At 38.8% G+C, this 19520-nt stretch overlaps 1 protein-coding gene across 3 annotated transcripts in view; it reads left to right on the forward strand.

Moving 5' to 3' along the window:
* The first annotated feature begins 4223 nt into the window (after positions 1-4223).
* The window catches only part of LIMA1 (LIM domain and actin binding 1), an 86031-nt gene continuing 70734 nt past the window's right edge, over positions 4224-19520 (forward strand). For all 3 annotated transcript variants that reach the window (XM_029955251.1, XM_029955252.1, XM_029955253.1), the window contains exon 1: positions 4224-4326. The gene's annotated coding sequence lies outside the window, so the exon portion shown is untranslated. The remainder of the gene's footprint in view (positions 4327-19520) is intronic.

A 19520-nucleotide genomic window follows, 5' to 3' on the forward strand; every position in this document is an offset into this window, starting at 1 on the left:
TTTTTTTTTTTTAAAGTTTTTTTTTTTTTAATGTTTTATTTATTTTTGATACGGAGAGAGACAGAGAATGAGAGGGGAAGGGGCAGAGAGAGAAGGACACAGAACCAGAAGCAGGCTCCAGGCTCTGAGCTAGCTGTCAGTACAGAGCCTGATGCGGGGCTCGAACCCACGAAGGTGAGATCTGACCTGAGCCGAAGTCGGAGGCTTACCGACTGAGCCACCGAGGCGCCCCTATAATGACCATTCTAAAAGAGGGAAATGACATCTCATTGTGGTTTTGATTTGCATTTCCAATGATTAAAACCTTTAAGCACCTCTTCACGTATCTGTTAGCCATCTGTAATGTCCTTTTGGAAAAAAAAAAGATTTTATTCAGATCTGCCCATTTTTAGGTTGGATTGTTTGTTATTTTGTTGTATCAGTTCTTTATATATTTTGGATATTAGCCCTTATCAGATATATGATTTGCAAATATCTTCTCCTATTCAGTAGGATGCCTTTTCATTTTGTTGATAGTTTCCTGTGCTTTGCAGAAGCTTTTTGTATGATGTAGTCTCACTTATTTATTTTTGCTTTTGTTGCTTTTGCTTTTGGTATCAGAGTCAAAAAAATACTGCCAAGATACATGTCAGGGAGCTTACCACCTATGTTTTCATCTAAGAGTTTTATGGTTTCAGGTCTTAAAAGTCTTTAATCCGTTTTGAATTAATTTTTGTGTGTGGTGTAAAATAGTGGTTGAGTTTTATTCTCACACATGAGGCTGTCCAGTTTTCCCAGCACCATGTATTGAAGAGAATGTCCTTCACTTATTATGAATTCTTGACTCCTTTGTTGTAAATTTATTGACCATATACTTTGGGTTTATTCCTGGGCTCTCTATTCTAATCTATGTGTCTGCCTTTATGCCAACACCATGCTGTTTTAATTACTGTAACTTTGTAGTACAGTTTAAAATAAGGTGCATGATACCTCTAGCTTTCTTCTTTCTCAAGACTGCTTTGACTATTTGTGGTTTTTTTGTGGTTCTACAAATTTTAGGATTTTTTGTTCTATTAAGAAATGCCATTGAAATTTTGACAGGGATTACACTGAAACTGTAGATTGTGTTGGATAGAATGAACATTTTAACAATAGTGGTTTTTCCAATCCACAAACAAAGAATATCTTTATATTTGTGTCTTCTTGAATTTCTTTCACTAATGTCTTACAGTTTTCAATACATAGGTCTTTCACCTTGGTTGGTTAAATTTATTTCTAGATTTTTTATTCTTTTTGATAAAATTGTAAATGGGATTGTTTTATTTCCCTGATAGTGTATTATTAGTGTTGAGAAGCAACAGATTTTTGTGTATTGATTTTGCATCTTACAACTTTATTGAATTCATTTATTAGTTCTGGTTTTTTGATGGAGTCTTTGGCACGATTTTAAACTAAAATACTTTGCTTTTTGGCCTATACCTATACTTTGTGTGACTTGCTATTTCTTGAAAATCCATAGTTTTGATTCAGTCTTTTTCCAACAATATTTCACAAAATCAGACTATGAATAAGTGTTTAATTACAATTTGATCCAGGAAAAAAAAGACACAGCACTGTCAAAGAAGTGTAGTTCAGGGGCACCTGGGTGGCTCTGTCAGTTGGGCATCATACTCTTGGTCTCCGCTCAGGTCATGATCTCGCAGTTCATGGGTTCAAGCCCCACATCAAGGCTCCTCACTGATGGTGCAGAGCCTGGGAGCCAGCTTGGGATTCTCTCTCCTTGTCTCTGCTCCTCCCCCCTCACAGGTGCACTCTCTCCCTCTCTCAAAATAAATAAATAAACTTAAAAAAAAAGTGAGGTTCAGACATGGATGTTGGTTGATACCATTTATGGTTTTTTTTAATTTTTTTAATTTATTTTTTATACAGAGAGAGACAGAGCATGAGAGGGGGAGGGGCAGAGAGAGGAGGAGACACAGAACCGGAAGCAGGCTCCAGGCTCTGAGCTTGCTGTCAGCACAGAGCTTGACGCGGAGCTCGAACCCACGAACGTGAGATCTGACCTGAGCCGAAGCCGGACGCTTAAGGGACTGAGCCACCCAGGCGCCCTGATACCATTTATGTTAACCAGCAAGATAAAAAAGTTAAATAGTGAAGATGTTGGAACTTCACTCATTTATCAATGACATGAGCAACGTGTTTGCTGAATTGGATGATAGTTTTTGAATACTGAAAGAATACTCCCTCATTTTTTGGTGCTATTGACAATGTTAAGACCAGGAATTTGATACATTGTTATGTTTAATTCTGCATTATCAACATTTTCTCTACAAGCCTATTTGTAAATAAAGCTTTACTGGAACAAAGCCACACCCAATTTTTTTTTAGAGAGAGCAAGTGTGCACAAGCAAAGGGAGAGGGAGAGAGAGAGAGACAGAGAGAGAGAGAGAGAAAGAGAGAGAATCTTAAGCAACCTCTAAGCCCAGTGTGGAGCCTGTTGGAGGGCTCAGTCTCACCACAGTGAGATCTGACTGAGCCACCCAAGTGCCCCTGGCCACACCCATTTTTAATGTAAGAGTTGAAGAGTTGTGGCAAAGACCATCTGCACTAGAAAGCCTAAAACATTTACTATTTGTTTACAGAAAAAGTTGTAGATACTTGGGCCTAGAAAATCAACAAAACAATAAACTAAAGCCTCATTTGTAGCATTTGCCAACTTTGCAGTGCAAATGTTCCTACTGCAGCCAATTTCAAACTACAAATGTGACCTCTCTGAACAGAGCTGAGAAGAGATGCATACATTCCCATCCGTAAGATACAATAGACAAATAACATCTGGGGCAGAGTTATTAGGAAAACTAAGTTTTAAAAAAGTGATGAGGTTTGAGTATTTATTACCTGATTTTAACATATTTAATTGTAAACTTATATAATTTGATTTTTAACAGTGGTTATGCTTAACAACTGGCTCATAAAATCTCCCAAAATTAGCAATCAGCCTTGCAAACCAGTAAAAGTCAACTGAGGTGTATGTACTACTAGCTCTGTTTTCAAAAGGGCTCTGAAGGAGGGTTTCAGAGTAATTTGTCTAGTCGGTAAGTGGCTGTGTCAAGATTCAAACGTAGGTCTAAAATTCTGACCCAGGTTAGGCACCATAGCCTTCTTAGTGGAGAATAAAGCCCTTACTGGCTTTTTTTTTTTAATTAGGTGTGTGTCTGTGACATATATTGAGGGCGCTAAACCTGCAAAAGAATGCATTTTCTGGAGTACCATCCTATATTGATATTGCATAGTCTTTTATATTACCATGTTGCCTGCCAATTTTGCTAGTCTTGACGCTTGGTATCTTATTCAGAAATCAGTCTAGTCTGGGTATTTGAAGGAAGAAGGGAACAATGGATTGGTCTATTATCTGCTGTCGGAAATTTCTTATTAAATATTTCCCTTAACTGCTTTAGGAAGTGTAAGTATAGGCATTTAGTAACACAAGCCTCTTGTAGTCCTTATCAAACTACGCGAATTCCAAAAAACTTCAGAAAACTAGTGATCTGAAACCTTTGCAGCGTAGGAAAAGAGACTCTATCAGAGGCACTCATGCAGCCTCACGGAACTGGGGCAAGAATCTGGGGTTACGATGGCCCACTGGTAGGCCTCTTGACATACTCAATCTTTCACACAGCTCCAATTCTAATTTTAGTATATGTGCTGCCGAAGCGAGCACACAGCTCCAATTCTAAGCGTAGGAATAATAACTGTTAGAGTTGTTGGGAGAACACAGCCTTGGTGAGGTGGAGCGACTTGATGAACGTCAAGCGGTGGAATCAGGATTAATGTGTAGCTCTTTCCACTACATCACACGACCTGCTCTAAAGCACTCTCCTTGCACAAAACTTACCCCTGAAAGCACCAGGAATCTGGCCTAGTTGAACCTAGGTCAAACCTCACAGTCGCTCCCAAATCAAACTGCGGTAATTCTGGGTCAGGTTTAAGACTAAACTAGAGAAACACAAAACTCAAAGCTATAGAACGTATGCGCAGCCCTCAGAGATAAGCGCGGAGAATTAGAAAAGCAGCCACGCCTCTCACGACGCCAACTCTGCGCGCAGCCGACCAGGCAGGGTACGCAGCCGGCGACGCGCACGCCCGCCCCGAGGGCGCACGGGAGGCTGGCGGGCGTGCGCGCCCCCGCCGCGGTGGGCGGGGCGGGGCGGGGCTCTGAGCCGGACCGGGGCGGGGCCGCAGGAGCTGTAGGTGTTGCAGCTGGGTCGCGACAGGTGCGCGAGGCAGAGTGCCCGGGACCCGTAACCCCGCTGGTAGCAGCACAGAGGAAAGGCCGCCTTTAGCCAGGTAAGGGCCTTCTCTGTCCACATCTTGCATGGCCGGAGAGTGCGCGAGACCCCGGCTTCCCTCCACAATCTCTTTCTCCAGCGACTTCTGGGGCCGGGGGTGCACCAGGAGCTTGAACCCAACCCCCCCGGGAGAGAGAGCAGAGGAACCACTGATCCTGTTGCTCTTTCCTCAGTTCTGGGTACTGCGCTGGGCTTGGAACTAATGCTGTAGGGCCGAACCTTTGCTTGCTGAGGGAAGGAGCTGATAGGACCACCTCATCTGTCTGGAACACTCCTTTCTAACTATATACAGTTTGGGTTGTGGTGGACGAAGGCGGCAGTTCATCAAAATTTAAAATAGTCTCCTAGGAATATATTCTGATATTCAAAAAACTGCTCTTTTCTCTTCTTCATATAAAGCCATTCCCTCTGTCTTCGATTTTTCCCCATTCCATTCTGCCTACTGAACTCTAAGACACTTAAACCCCTTTGAGGCATGTTGAGAATATAATAGTCTTTGCAACTGAGTGTGTCATCCCTGAATCGCTGTCGTGTATATATCACTGACACCTGTCACCAATATACGTAGGTGTTAATATAAGGTAACTGTACACCCCTGGCTACACCTACTAAGCTTAAAGTTGTACGTGCTAGGAGCCAACCATCTGGCGTCCTTCCTTGCCTCCTTACTGGTGCTTACAACGAGTTTAGCTGATCCTAATGAGAGATATTTGAACTACTATTGTCTTTCACCTAATTCCAGCTTTCAAAAGTCTGCCTAATCCAGATGGTTCTACTGACTTGGTTTGTCAAGTTAGTCGAAGGTACTTAGGGAGTTATCAGCCTTGAGACAATACCCCTTTAGAGGAGAGGTCTTCTTTTGCATTATTCTTTCTTTTGCTGTTGGTTTAAGTGGTTAAGCACAATACTTTTATCCGCATAGTTACTAATACTATTCACAAATTATTAATATTTTAGAAACCATGAAATAACACTTTCTTCTGAGGTCTGATGGAGACACAAAAGATGGCCTTCAATAAACATTTTCTAAGTTTCTGTGGAGTAATAGCCTGGCGGTAGGATGACTGTCTTAGGTAGACCTCCAAAAAGTATAGAATTGGCAGAAGAGAAGGTTTAAAAAAAAAAGCTTGTGTGCACATATATTTCCTTGGTTTGCATTGACAGAGCAATACATAATATGACATTAAATAATTACTTTAGGAACTTATTTCATTTTTTGGACAAAACAGTTTTTGAGTGCCTCTTGTTTTGTCAGTCATACTATGGATTCAAAGTTCTGAACATCCCTACTCTAAAAAGGCTTACTCAAAATCAAATGGGTTAGGCAGAATCAATAGATAAAACTTAAAGATTTGGTGAAATCAGTGCTATGCTCGAGATGAGGCCAGAGTGCTGTAGAAGCATAGAAAATAGTTCTTTTTTTAACGTCTCTCTTCTACGTTTCCTTAAAAACAAAACAAAACAAACAACAACAACAACAAACTCTGAGTATTTGCATCGCTTATATGTCCTACCTGGTGTTCTGCCAACATTATGGCCTTTTGAAGGTGGGATTAGGACTTGTCCTTAATTCTGTGGCAGTTCAGTAAATGATGGGTGGAGCTATTTTTCACTATTCTGTATTGGGCTTCGAATTGCTGTTATCATGTAATCCCTGAACTGTAGAACTTCTGAGAATAGAATAGTGTATTGGCAACATTAGCAAAACAGTGCCATTTGGTAAAATTGCTTCATTGCGCAACTTTGTTTAATTTGGTACAGTCCAGTTTTGTTCCAGACTCTGGTTAAAGGTGGGCCAAATTTCAAGCTTTTGATAATTCTAAGAAGAGAAAGCTTAAGAAGCGAAAACATTTCTATTAACAGTGCATCCTGACGACAGGATATTTTTTCTTGCTAAAGTGCCTTCAAAATGTCTCTTGCTTTCTTTCTTTTCTTTCCCTCTCTCTCTCTCCCTTTTTTCCTTCCTTCCTTTTTCTCTCTCTTTTTCTCTTTTTTTTTTCTTTTCTTTCCTTCTGGCGGGGGAACAGGACGGGTAAATGAGTGAAAGAGGAAAGGGTCAGAAGTGTTTGAAGATCCCTTGAAGAGTTTTGATGATTGAAGTCTATGATAGTCTTAAGCACTTTCCATGTAACTACAGGCTTTTATTAATTGCCTACTGTGTGCCAGTGATCTAGTATACAGAGGATGAACATGATACAGTCCCTTCTATGTGATTATGTTTTACATTTTTAAAATAGAGATTCTGAGTTAATAAAACAGATGGTGGTTGTCTCGTTTGGTAATTTGAGCCATGGTACTAGATGGACACAATTACTTACCTCTTTTCTTTCTGTTTACACTCTAGGAAAGTGGTCTCCCACTGGGAATTTTGGAAAACCAGTCAGTATTTGCATGTATTTTAGGTATCTATAACAATTATCTTTTTCCCTTAAAATGTTTGGAAGTACAATTTTAACTGTTATTCCTCTTGGGGTTTCAAATTCTTGGCTTTCCTCTGATATTCTTCAACAATCAACTGTAACTAATTTAGGACTTCTGTACCAGAAGGGTTCATCAAAGACATATACACAGAGACACAAAAGAATTCTGGGACCACAGGAGATCATTAGACATCTTTTCCATAAAAGGCTACTTTACCACAAATTGGGAGAATTTGTCAGTTTATATTGACAGCAAAAACTGGTTTTCAGGTATTCTTAATTCCATACTCTCAGAAATAGGTGATTTTTATTTAGATTGGAATTGTACTCTTTCTGCAGATAGAAAAATGTGTGATGTGGTTCCTAAGTCAGGAATTTCCATAAGAAAAAACCTTTTTTCTTAAGGTTGCTATGGTCTTTTACTGTGTGTTTTGTGATAGGCAGTTAAAGTACTTTATTTTGGATTGTGTACAGTAATCTCCAGGTGATGTTAAATTACTTAACACAGACTCTCAAGGTTCTTTAGTAACAAATGAGTGGTTGTAAATTGAGTAGTTTCTTAATGATTGTGGAGTTGAGATTCTGTGGTAGATGGTACTCTTGGTAGGACCATACTGATGTGTTTATTCTGTGGCTGGATGCAAAGTCCTTGAGACTCAGTCAAGTTATTATGCTAATGGAGACCTCTTCTTATTAAAAGGACAAGGTTTGACCCAACAAGCAATCCATTATTTAGCATGTCAAATGATTTCTTCACTCTTGAAAATGTTCCTAGAGACTTCACATTTGCTATTATGGAAGTTAACATGATACCGTGATATTTTATTTTCTTTTAAATTTTAAATTTTATTTTCTTTTAAAGAATTACTTCATAATAGTACACTGAAACTAAGAACTTCCATCTTTGTGGGGGGAAAGATGCAATTTTTTTTTCTTCTGATAACAAGTATGGAGCCATTTTTTCTCATATTTATCCTGTAACAGAGCTTACTGTATGGAAAATTTCTCAAACCCTCAAATACGTTTTTTCTTTTTTCAATACTCTAAGGTATTGCCAGTTTTTGTTTCATTGCCCATAGGTTAGTAATCCTGCTATACTTTTACTTGGTTTCAGATTTCCACAATCTTTTTTTCCACATAAACTGAAATTTAAGCAAATGGCCCAGGACTTTTTTTCCTCGTAGTCAGCTTCAGTCAATAGGTAACATTTGCTCGGATTTGGCTTCCACCTCCAGCACTAGAAGAAACCTGTCTGCCCTCGCATCCTACCCAGTGATTTCCTCATAATGGCCCTGCCACTGTCCTCCTAACCTACTGCTTGGCAACATTTGACCCAGTGGACAACTTTTTTGGTTATTTTGTTTATTTGGCTTTTCTTGACATGACTTCACCTGGTTGTCCATCTTCTAATCTAACTACTTTCTCCCATGCCCCTTCACCAACTCACAGTCTTTTACTCCTTAAATATGGGGTTTTGCCTGGGTTTAGCATCCTGTTCTTATAATACTCTCTCGCTGTGCAGTCTGATCTATTTCCATGACTTCAACTAACATCTCCATGTGAGTGATTTGCAGATTATTTTTTAAACTTTTTTCATATTTCACATTAAGTTACATATGAAACATTATTTCATATTTCATACTTCATTTCATATTCTTTTATTTTCATACCTACAAATATGCATATACAGTTGTAAGATAAGAATTACATATGCTTATTATAGAAAACCTGAGGAAAAATAAATTATAAAGAAGGCAAAATATTCCATAGTCTGTTCCAGAGGGAACTATTTGGTGTATTTTCTTTCAGTCTTTTTTTTCCTTTGATGCACACACACACACACCCCACAGGTAGTTGGGCTCATCCTATTGCAGTAGATATAGTTTTGTATCTGTTTTTTTTACTTTACATTATATCATCATTTTCAATGGCATCAAAATTATCTGAAAATAATTATAATGGATGTTCAATATTCTATTGTGTTGATGTTGCATACTTTAACTGTGTAGTTGGGTATTTCAATTGTTACAGTATTATTAAGAAGTGAAAAAATTGGAACAAATTAATGCATAAATCTTTGTATAGATCACTCAGTATTTTCTTAAGTTAGATTCACAGAAAATGAATTACAGGGTCATAGGGCATAAAAATTAAAAAACACTAAGCCTGCTGCCAAATTGCTTTTCATAAACACTAGACTAATTAACATTCTCACCTGCAGTGATTGTGAGTGCCCATCTGAGTGCATCCTTCATAATATTGGATCTTATAGTTTTATGTTTATTAATTTATAAGTAAAAGTGATTAAATTTGTATTTAATTACTAGTGAGACCAAACATTTTTTGTACATTTGTGTCCATTTCACTTTCTTCTGTGAACTGTCTTTTGGTTAATCCATTCCCCTTTTTATTTGGGTTTGTCATTTTAATAATGTTGTTTTTTGTTTGGGGTTCTTTCATTTACTTGTGACTTTGGGAGAAGGAGTACAGATTTTTATTAAGCCAAACTGAATGAGCGGAGTGATGAAGTGGAAAGTGTGCAGTAGTTCAAATGGTGGTGTTTGAAATGCCCATTGGTATGAGGAGCCAGAGCCTATGATTGTCGGAGCAGCACTGCAAAATAGAAAGGGTGCCTTCTGGAAAGTCAGGATTCCCACTGTGGTATTGGGAACCAGCCACTTAAGTGATCATGGGAAGTCATGCATCCTCTCTGAGCCTTCTCTATAAAGGGAAGAGGTTTGGACTATTGTTCCCAAAGTCCATACACCCTCTGTGCTGAAAGGATGACTTATAAGCCACTTATAAGCTCTCTAGACGTTGTGAAATTATTTTTTGTCCCATCCTTAAGCCGCTGTCCATTTCAGATATATGGAGCCCAAGGAAAAAGACTGGTTGCAGTAAAGGCAATTTCCTTTCTTTTTTTTTTTTTAATAGTTTATTTATTTTTGAGACAGAGAGAGACAGAGCATGATTGGGGGAGGGCCAGAGAGAGAAGGAGACACAGAATCTGAAATAGGCTCCAGGTTTTTACCTGTCAGCACAGAACCCATCGCAGGGCTTGAACCCATGAACCCTAAGATCATGACCTGAGCCAAAGTTGGACCCCTAACCGACTGAGCCACCCAGGCTCCCCATAAAGGCAATTTTCATAAGGGTAGTAAGGCTTAATGGAATTTAGAGGCAGAACAATAGAAATTGCAAAGATTAGTAATTTTTAGGCACTCCTATGGATTGACAGTTGGCAATCTAGTTACATAAGTCATAAGAGCCCTGCTGATGTATGCCACAAGGCCCCACCGTCTCTATGGATATGAAGCAAATCTCATTTTCTGACCAGCAGTTTAAGTTGCCAAGCCTAGTTACTTAACTTTCCACTATTCCATACAGAAACTATTCATAGTGGGGTTCTTCTTTTGTTATTTGTATAACCTCTTCATTTTAAGAATATTAATTATTTGCCCTGTGGTCAAATGTCTAACTAGTTATTTGCCTTTTAATTTTATATATGATATATTATTACTTATCTATAGATCTTTTTCTTTGGGATTTCTTTTGTTGCTTTTATGTTGTGAAGGCTTTTGCCTTCTGGAGATGGGTTAAGTATCCAGTTCGATTTCCTTCTAATTTTTATGGTTTTACTTTTTATGTCTAATTCTTTGTCTTGAATTTACTTAGGAGTGCCAAAGCAGTATGTTTAGTGCCTTTACATATCTTCTGAGCTCCAGATCCCAGTCTCCAGTTCCCTGGCAAACCATGTGGATAGTCCTATGTACCAGCCACTTATGTCCACCTAGTTTCTGTAAGGAGAAAGCTTTAAGTTGTCTTGAAAGTTTTAGTTCTTCTCATTTCCCACGTTTAATCAGTCACCACATTTGGTTGATTCTACCCCAAGAGTGATAATGGCTCTTTGTCATTGTTCTAATTAATTACCCCCCCCTTTTTAGCAGGTCCTTAGACTTGACTTCAGTTTTTCCCTTTTCGTTAAGAGTCGTCATGAAAAAAAAATAGAACCCTGATTTTCAGCACAGTTTCCTTGATTACCTGCTTTAGAATCACCTGGAATGTTGATTAAAAGCAAGTTCCCAAGTCCCACCTAGACTTATATACCGATGTATTTGCGGGAAGGAGGTCTGGGAATCTGCAGTTTTAACAAGTACCTTAGGACATTCACTTACACACTTAAGAGGAAGCAAAGTCCAAGTATATTAAGTCTAAATTTCTTGGAATGCCATTCAAGACCCCCACTCCCACACCCTGACAGCCAATTTTTCCAGGCTTATCTCCTCCATCATTACCCACCCACCTGGCATTGTAGCCATTCAGTGATTCATGGTTTCCTGGACCCACCCTGTCCTTTCCTGCCTCTGTACCTTTGCTCATGCAGTTCCCACAGCCTCGTGCTCCTCTCCCACCTCCCACTCTCGCTTAAATGCTTTTCCTTAAGAGCTCAAATAAAATGCTCCTCTTAAAAATTAAAGCCCTTTCTAATTTCTTCCATTTTAATCAGTGGCTCCTCCCCAGTCTTCACTTAGCACTTTATTTTTACTTTTTTATTTTTACCTTAATGCTGTCACTATGAATTATTGCTTCCTTAAAAGATTATAAGTCTTCCAACTGTGAGAACTTTGCCTTTCATTTTCATTTTGTAGCCATTATACATGTAACAGGCAGTTAAATATCATAAAGTATATGAAATATATCTCACCTTGCAAATGATGCAAATCTTAAAAATGTTTGGCTTTGCATCACACTTAGAATAAAATTAAAATCTTTTGGGGTACCTGGGTGGCTTAGTTGGTTAAGTGGCCCACTTCAGCTCAGGTCATGATCTCACAGTCTGTGGGTTTGAGCCCCGTGTCAGGCTCTGTGCTGACAGCTCAGAGCTTGGAGCCTCCTTCAGATTCTATGTCTCCCTCTCTTTCTGGCCCTCCCCTGCTCACACTCTGTCTGTCTCTTTCAAAATAAAATAAAGACATAAAGGAATTTTTTTAATTAAAAAAAAATCTTTTACCATTGCTTATAAATCCTTATTTAATCTTGTTGCCACTCATCTCTGTTATCATCTCATACTTTTCATTCACTCCCTAGCCATATTATTCCTGCCTCAGTGCCTTTGCATTTGCTGTTTCTTCCATGTTGAAAACCTCCACATCTGTTCTCTTCACCTGGCTGGCTCCGAATCTCCTCCCCATCATTCAGGCTTCAGCTCAGATGTCATTCACTCAATGAGGCCTTCCCTGACCACTATCTAAGGCATCTGCCCCTTTTCCTGCCACCACTTCAGTTACTTTCCTTGCATTTCCTTCACTGCACTAATCACGGTTTATAATTGTCCTGTTTCCTCAGTAGAATGGAAGCTTCATGAGAGCAGAGGCCTTGTCTGTCACCTTTAACATTATGTCTTTAGCAAATAGAGCACTGCTTGACATATGGTAAGTCCTCAATAAGTATTTGTTGAATGCATGCATAAACCTTGAAGATAGACTTCTCATTTTAACAAGTCCTTTAACAAAGTTTTTTTGTTTTTTTTAATGGACAACAGCTGATGTAGTTCCACCAGGGTTCAAATCGGGTAGCAGCCCCTGCAGGTTTCTGAAGGTAGCAGGACAAATGGAGACTGGTAGCCAGGATTCACTTCCATCTGAGTGCAGGTTTTCCAAGGTGTTCCCAGGATCCAGACCACTATTTTACTATCGCTGTCAGCGCCTACTTCCAGGGTTATTACTACTGGCCAGTTCTAGTCTTTCAGCTCTCACTACATTTTTAAAAGCAAGCAAAACTAGAATTCAACCAACTGGAATCCTCAAGTAACTAAAAGTTTTCTTCTGGTTTCCTTCTCTATAAGAAAAATAAGAAAGCTACCTAGAATCCTCAAGGAAAGATGAAATTATGTTCATTATATTTACTACATGCTTATTGATTTGAAAGATTTTTAGCAACAGCCTTAAACAAGGGCTTCCTGGGTGGCTCAGTTGGCTGAGAGTCTGACTCTTGATTTGGCTCAGGTCATGATCTCACAGTCATGAGACTGAGCCTCCTTGTCAGCTCCTCGATGAACTTGCAACATGGTTAAGATTCTCTCGCTCTGCCCCCACCCCATGTATGCGTGTGCGGTCTCTCTTAAAATAAATGAGTAAAACACCAAAAACAAAAAACAAAACAAACAAACAAGGTGTTTTCTTGTTAACATCTCATTGAACCAGATAGTCTAACTCATCAGTTGTCATTTCTTCAAGTTTCTCTTCTTTGGGCAGACTTATTCTTTAATTCCATTTTTTCTTGAAATCAGCTTGAAATTTTACTAAAAATTACAATAGTTTTTATAGCAACTTATAGTTTATAAAGTACTCTGACTTTTTTGTCCTTTTTTTTAACTTTTTAATGTTTTTTATTTATTTTTGAGGGACAGAAAGAGACAGAGCCTGAACAGAGGAGGGTCAGAGAGAAAGGGAAACACAGAATCTGAAGACAGGCTCCAGGCTCTGAGCTAGCTGTCAGCACAGAGCCTGACGCGGGGCTTGAACCCACGAACCGTGAGATCATGACCTGAGCAGAAGTCGGAGACTCAACCAACTGAGCCACCCAGGCACCCCTTTTTTTGTCCCTTTTAATCCTTACTTGTGAATGGTTTTGAGATGTAGAAACTGAGAGGTTGAATGATTTTCCCATCACCCAACAGCCCACTACTCAATAAATGCTTTTCAATAACTTTTTAAAACAGCATCGTGAGGCACCTGGGTGGCTCAGTCGGTTGGGCAGCTGACTTCGGCTCAGTTCGTGAGTTCCAGCCCTGTGTCGGGCTCTGTGCTGACAGCTCAGAGCCTGGAGCTTGCTTCTGATTCTGTGTCTCCCTCTCTCCCTGACCCTCCCCTGCTCACACTCTGTGTGTCTCTCTCTCAAAAATAAATAATTAAAAAAATAAATAAAAAATATAAAACAGCATTGTAATCTGATATGTTTTAGAAAGTAAACCTAAAAATATAGTTGAAACATTAACATACGTTTGTAACCAGTCCCTAAGAAATAAGATGCATAACATTAGTTGAGATAAGTAGCAAAATTTTATCACTTCTTTGGCTCTTTGGTTTGGTAATTCTTTGTTTGACCAGACTCGGCTATGCTTGTCCTTGATTAAAGCATTGTTCTGGGTGAGCTGCTCAGATTTTTACAGAAAGGAAAGATTATAGAACGTGCCTAGTGAAGAGTCACTTTTCAGTAAACCTGTTTTAATTCTCTTCTTGCTTGAAGGGATTGGTTTAATTGATCTGAACTAGTGTTTCAGATTGAGCAGGTCCTGAGAAAACCACCTCATCTAAAATTTCAGATAAGAAAAATGGAAGCCAGATCCTTCCTGGAAATGGCCAGAAGTGAAACTAAGAAGCCTTGTATTTGGAGAAAACTCAATTAATTATTAAGGACGAAGGACTGGTATAAGGAGGTTATATCCTTAATGGAAGCAGCCTTCTTAAAATAAGTGTAGCTATTTCTTCTGCTTTGACATTGTATAGAAGGTTCTTTAATTAGCTACTTTGTCTTAATTAAGCATATAATTGGCAAGACTTGTGAGCATGTAGTTTATAGACATTGAGTTATGTAGGTGGGCCTTTGTTTTGATACACGGCAGCTGAGAACTCGTACACCGCTGCTTTTTATTCATAAGACAGATGTTTATTGAGTCCCTACACTGTACCAGGCACCGACATTTGATGCATCGGATGTTAAAGTGTGGAATGGTACAAAGGTTAAAGGAGAAACAGTCTATTCGGAGTAAATCTTTGCTTTCTGTAATGGTTTCCGTTGACTGTAAATCTGCACATTATTTTTCCAGTTAACTGTGCCTTTCTCTACTTTTCACTTTAAAATTGAAATTACTGACATGATTATCTGCTTTTCTACATGCTGATAGAGATTTTCCTTACTATGTGTGAAAAATACTGAAAAAAGACTCAATCCATTGGATTATGTTTGTCCTTACGATGAGTTAATTATCAACGGGGCACCGGGAGGAGGAAGAAGAACCAAGCAGAAAAAAATAACAAATTAGATTTGAGAGAGAGGTAGAATAAACCTTGGAGTAGATTGGGTAATTTTTAATTTAAAGGAGAAAAAAAGATTAGAAAGAATCTTGGGTGGTTCTTAAGACCTAAAAATTTTAGACCAAAGTCCTTTTTAAAGGCGTAACTACAGGTTACTCTTTTACCTTTAAATAAGATAGGTGAATGTTACCATAATTATGTAAAAAGCTAATTTGGGTTTCAAAAGTGTAAGAAGATAAGATATTCAAATTAGTGAATAAAGTAATAGATGCCATGTAGGATGGTGATAATTATATTATCTAACAGAGTTTTTACAGTGGTGTTAAGAATACCTAAAATTTGACCCTTTTAAAACAGTACAATTTGAGAGAGATTTAGACTTTTGGGTGGAGAAATGGTGTCAGGGTTTTAAGCAGATCTGATGTTCCTGCTAGTCACTGCCAGTTTCTCAGAGATGACATTCGAGATGCTCTTTTTTTCTTATTGCTGATATAACGAAAATAAGTTGACACTGAAATACAGTGTACCCTAAAATGACAATTCTGGTTTATTCTCTGTGCAAGAGGTCATTTTATTTTCATCCCAGGCTCCTAAAAAATGAATTAGTTAACATTTATTTGGCCTGTCTAGGCATTAGTTTCTTCTGTAGAGTGGGACAATAATATTCTGAGTGTGCTACTGGGAGGATTAATAAGTTTATATATTCAAAACAAAACAGTATCCGACACATGGTAAATATTCAAAAAACATTCATTACTTTTATGAGCACTTATTTTAGCTCTGAGCTAAAGGAACATTTTAGAGATGATGAGACTAAGGCTTAGAGTAATTTTCCTAGTGTTACCCCTTAAGCAAGTAGTAGACTCCAGCGGTAGACCTAGGCTGAAAGGAACTGGGGGCGGAGTCGGCTTAGATGTGGAACAGACTGGGGCCTTTGGCCCAACTCTTCCCCATCCCTTCTAGTTTCAAGACACTTAGGTTAAGACTGGCCCAGACCACCCCCCCACCCAGATGCCAGAAACTTGTGTTTTGCAGTAAGTAGTTAGAGTATAGACTTTAGTGTCTGTCAGACTGTCCCAAATCTTGGCTCTGCCACTTCCTAGTTGTGTGATCTTTGGCAGGTTATTTAACCTTTCTGAGCCTCAGTTTCTTTCTCTGTAAGATGAGAATAATAATATTTGTTTCGGGGCACCTGGGTGGCTCAGTTGGTACTTACTGTGTCCAACTTTTAATTTCAGCTCAGGTCATGATCTCATGGTTGTGAGTTTGAGCCCCGAGTTGGGTTCTGACCTGGCAGCATGGAGCCTGCTTGGGATTCTGCTCCTGTCCTGGTTGCTGTCTCTCTCAAAATAGATAAATAAACTTAAAACAAATTGTTTCATAATATTATAGGGACTATGGGAATAAAACCAAATGGAATGAATCACCTTGCATATGACCAGTGCTCAATAACCTGTCTCAAGGCTTATGCTAAGGTGGCCCAGATTTTTTTACTTGATTCTGTCATAGTCCATCGAGCCAGTGGATGATTAGGGCCTGTGTCTGCCTCCTGCTGAGGCCAAATATCCCTGGGATCAAACCAAATCTAAACTCCCAAAGCTGTTTTTACATTGGATTATTAGGGGAGTCTTTTAAGAAAAACTTGAAATGTTCGGACTCTACATGAGAGATTCAGATTCCAAAGATGATCCTGATATTCAAAGCACCCTCCCTTGTCCCTCCCTCACCACCCACCCCCTCTCCGCCCCCCTGCACAATTAAGAAGGCTTAGATTGGCTAGTTGAGGGTAGCAGCTGAAGCACAACCCCAAACAGTAATCTTAATGCTTGGATTGTCAGTGTCAGTTGGAATATTAATGAGTAGTCAATGGGTGGGTGCCCTACAAAAGGGAACTCTCCAGAAACGATCTCATCTGTATAGTCAAACAACATTTCTGTATGCAAAGAATATTAATGAGATTTGGATAGGAATCAGACACTGGGAAAGGACAGCTGCCATGAGAGGCAATTTGAATTGTACAAGGAGTTACGCATGATATTTCTAAAGTCCTTGTGCCATTTTAAAAAGTAATTAAGTTGTAAAGATAATAAACAATTCATAAACAATGTTTTAAAAATAACTGTAGTTTCAAAAAATAAATGTATTGAGTGGCCGGCACATATTTGAAAATACATCATCCTTCCCCATGAGTAAAGGAATGAAAAGTAAAAGAATTGTGTACCATTTTTCATACATCTAGCAGACTGAGAAAATAAAAAGGGTTAGTAATGCTCAGTATTCACAAGGATGTGGAGAATGGTTTTTCATGTATAGCTGATGGTTCAAATATAAATTGATGCAAAAATATATACAAATTGATGCAACTTTTTTGGAGAAAAATTTGGGAATGTATATTAAATTTTTAACGCATAGGCCTTTTACTAGAAATACTGCTTCCAAGAATTTATGCCATGGATGCACTTCCAAGTAGGCAATGATAGAAACATGTTCATTGCAATCTTGTTCTTAATAATGAAGAACCTACAGCAACCTATATGTTCATTGACAGGGGCCTGGTTAAGTAAGTTCTAGACTATTGCAGAGTGAAATAGTATTTGGTACTGAAAGGGTGAGGTAGAGCTATATGTCCTTCTTCATCTATATGTCCTTTCCTACATATCTTCCTGTCATGTGTGAGATGTCCAAGAGGAAATAAATAATTGCTGAATAGCATGTTAACATAAAATCATTGTAATTGTTTAAAAAAAATGTGTTTGTACACTGGTGTTAACCTCTCTGTGCCTCAGTTTCCTCATTTGTAAAATAGGTATCATTATAATATCTACCTCATGAGTTGTTGTGAGGATAAAATGAAATAATATTTGTGGAATGCTTAGGACAGTGGCTGACACATTATGCTGTGTGTTTGCTATTATCACACATGGGCAATGTCAGAAACTTTATACTCTAGAGTGTGACAAAGGTTACACAAGTAGAATTGTCTCAGGGGAAGGGGTGTGCAAGAGCAGGCAGAAATTTATATTTCTTAAATTGCATGTTTTTACATAATTATTTATGATAAGCAGGCCCATCATTTGACCAATCCCTATGGCAAAGAAGCAGGGCAGAGAAGAAAATGGAGGCTCCAACTTGGAATGCTTGTTGAAACCTGTGGAGGAGAGGTTCCCCAAAGGAAAGGATGAGGGTGAAAGGGGGCAGTGATGCCAGGATACAAGAGGGATGCTCAAGGATTCCACCTTGGCTGCTGAAGCTCTTTTGGAAAAATCACTGACCTAGAGGCGCCTGGGTGGCTCAGTCAATTAAGTGTCCAACTTTGGCTCAGGTCATGATCTCGCGGTTCATGCGTTTGGGCCCCACATCAGGCTCTGTGCTGACAGCTCAGCGCCTGGAGCCTGCTTCAGATTCTGTCTCTCCCTCTCTCTCTCTGCCCCTCCCTCAGTGGCATTCTGTGTCTCTCTCTCACAAAAATAAATAAACATTAAAAAAATTTTTAATGAAAATGACAGGCCTAATTAAAGATTAAACATTTTTAAATTGCAGGAGAACCTAATGAAGGGCCAAATTTTATATCTGGACTTTTCCTTTTTGCAATTTAGTTTTACACTTAATACTAAAGGAGTGATTCATGTTTCATTTGACTTTTGGACAAAAGCTACAAAAAATAATTGCTCACATGTCCAAAACAAACATTTAAGAAGAGGTCGGTAGTTCTTCTAATAATTATACAATAAAAATGTTGTTGTTTTAAAGACACCACTAATGTCTTTCAACTAGCGTCACTAACTCCATTATGTAATATTAGAGTAATTTTTGCACTAATGAAGTCAAACAGCTGAAGAATATGTTACATTTATGAATTATTTTAATCAGAGCCTTATGACATAGGCCTTGTTAAGACAATATGACATATAAATTAAGCCCAAATATGTGATCTATTAACTAAACCTTTAGAATAATATTTATTCAATGTTTTAGACACAGAGGCATATGACAGTACTAAAAAGATTTGGCTCTGACCTCAAGCAATGTACCAGATACTGTTTTTCATTTATTATCTCCTTTTATTTTTAAAACAACCCGGTATCTTAGGTTTATCATTCTCATTTTATACAGAAGGAAAGTATAGTATAGAGAGGTTGCCATGCATCTGGTTAGCACTGGAATCAGGACTGGAATCAGCTGGTGTTTCCATGGTACTTCTCTGCCCCCAAATAACGAGGATGTGAGGCTAGGTGATGGGAGCCCTGTGTTGAGGGCACACAGAGAATTCTCAGGACCCTCAGTCATCATCCATCATCTAGTCTAGAGGCTTTCAAACTATACTTTTTTAAAGTTTATTTTGAGAGAGAGATAAAAAGAGCGAGCACAAGCAGGGGAGGGGCAGAGAGAGAGAGAATCTGCACTGTCAGCGCAGAGCCTGACACGGGGCTTGAATTCACAAACCATGAATTCATGACCTGAGCTGAAATCCAGAGTCAGGCGTTTAACTGACTGAGCCACCTAGGTGCCCCCAAACTATAATTTGTAAAATAGCAGTTTTAGCGGCCCTCTTGGTGCAGTGGACAGCCCGTCAGTCTCATAAAATAGCAGTTTTATTGAAATACTCATATACCATATATAATTTACCATTTAAAGTGTGCAGTTCCATGGTTTTTGGTATATTCACAGAGTTGTACAGCCATCACCACAATCAATATTACATTTTTATCACCTCTCAGAAAACACCCATACCCTTT

The sequence above is a fragment of the Suricata suricatta genome, chromosome 10 (assembly GCF_006229205.1).
Source record: "Suricata suricatta isolate VVHF042 chromosome 10, meerkat_22Aug2017_6uvM2_HiC, whole genome shotgun sequence".
Taxonomy (NCBI): Eukaryota; Metazoa; Chordata; class Mammalia; order Carnivora; family Herpestidae; genus Suricata; species Suricata suricatta.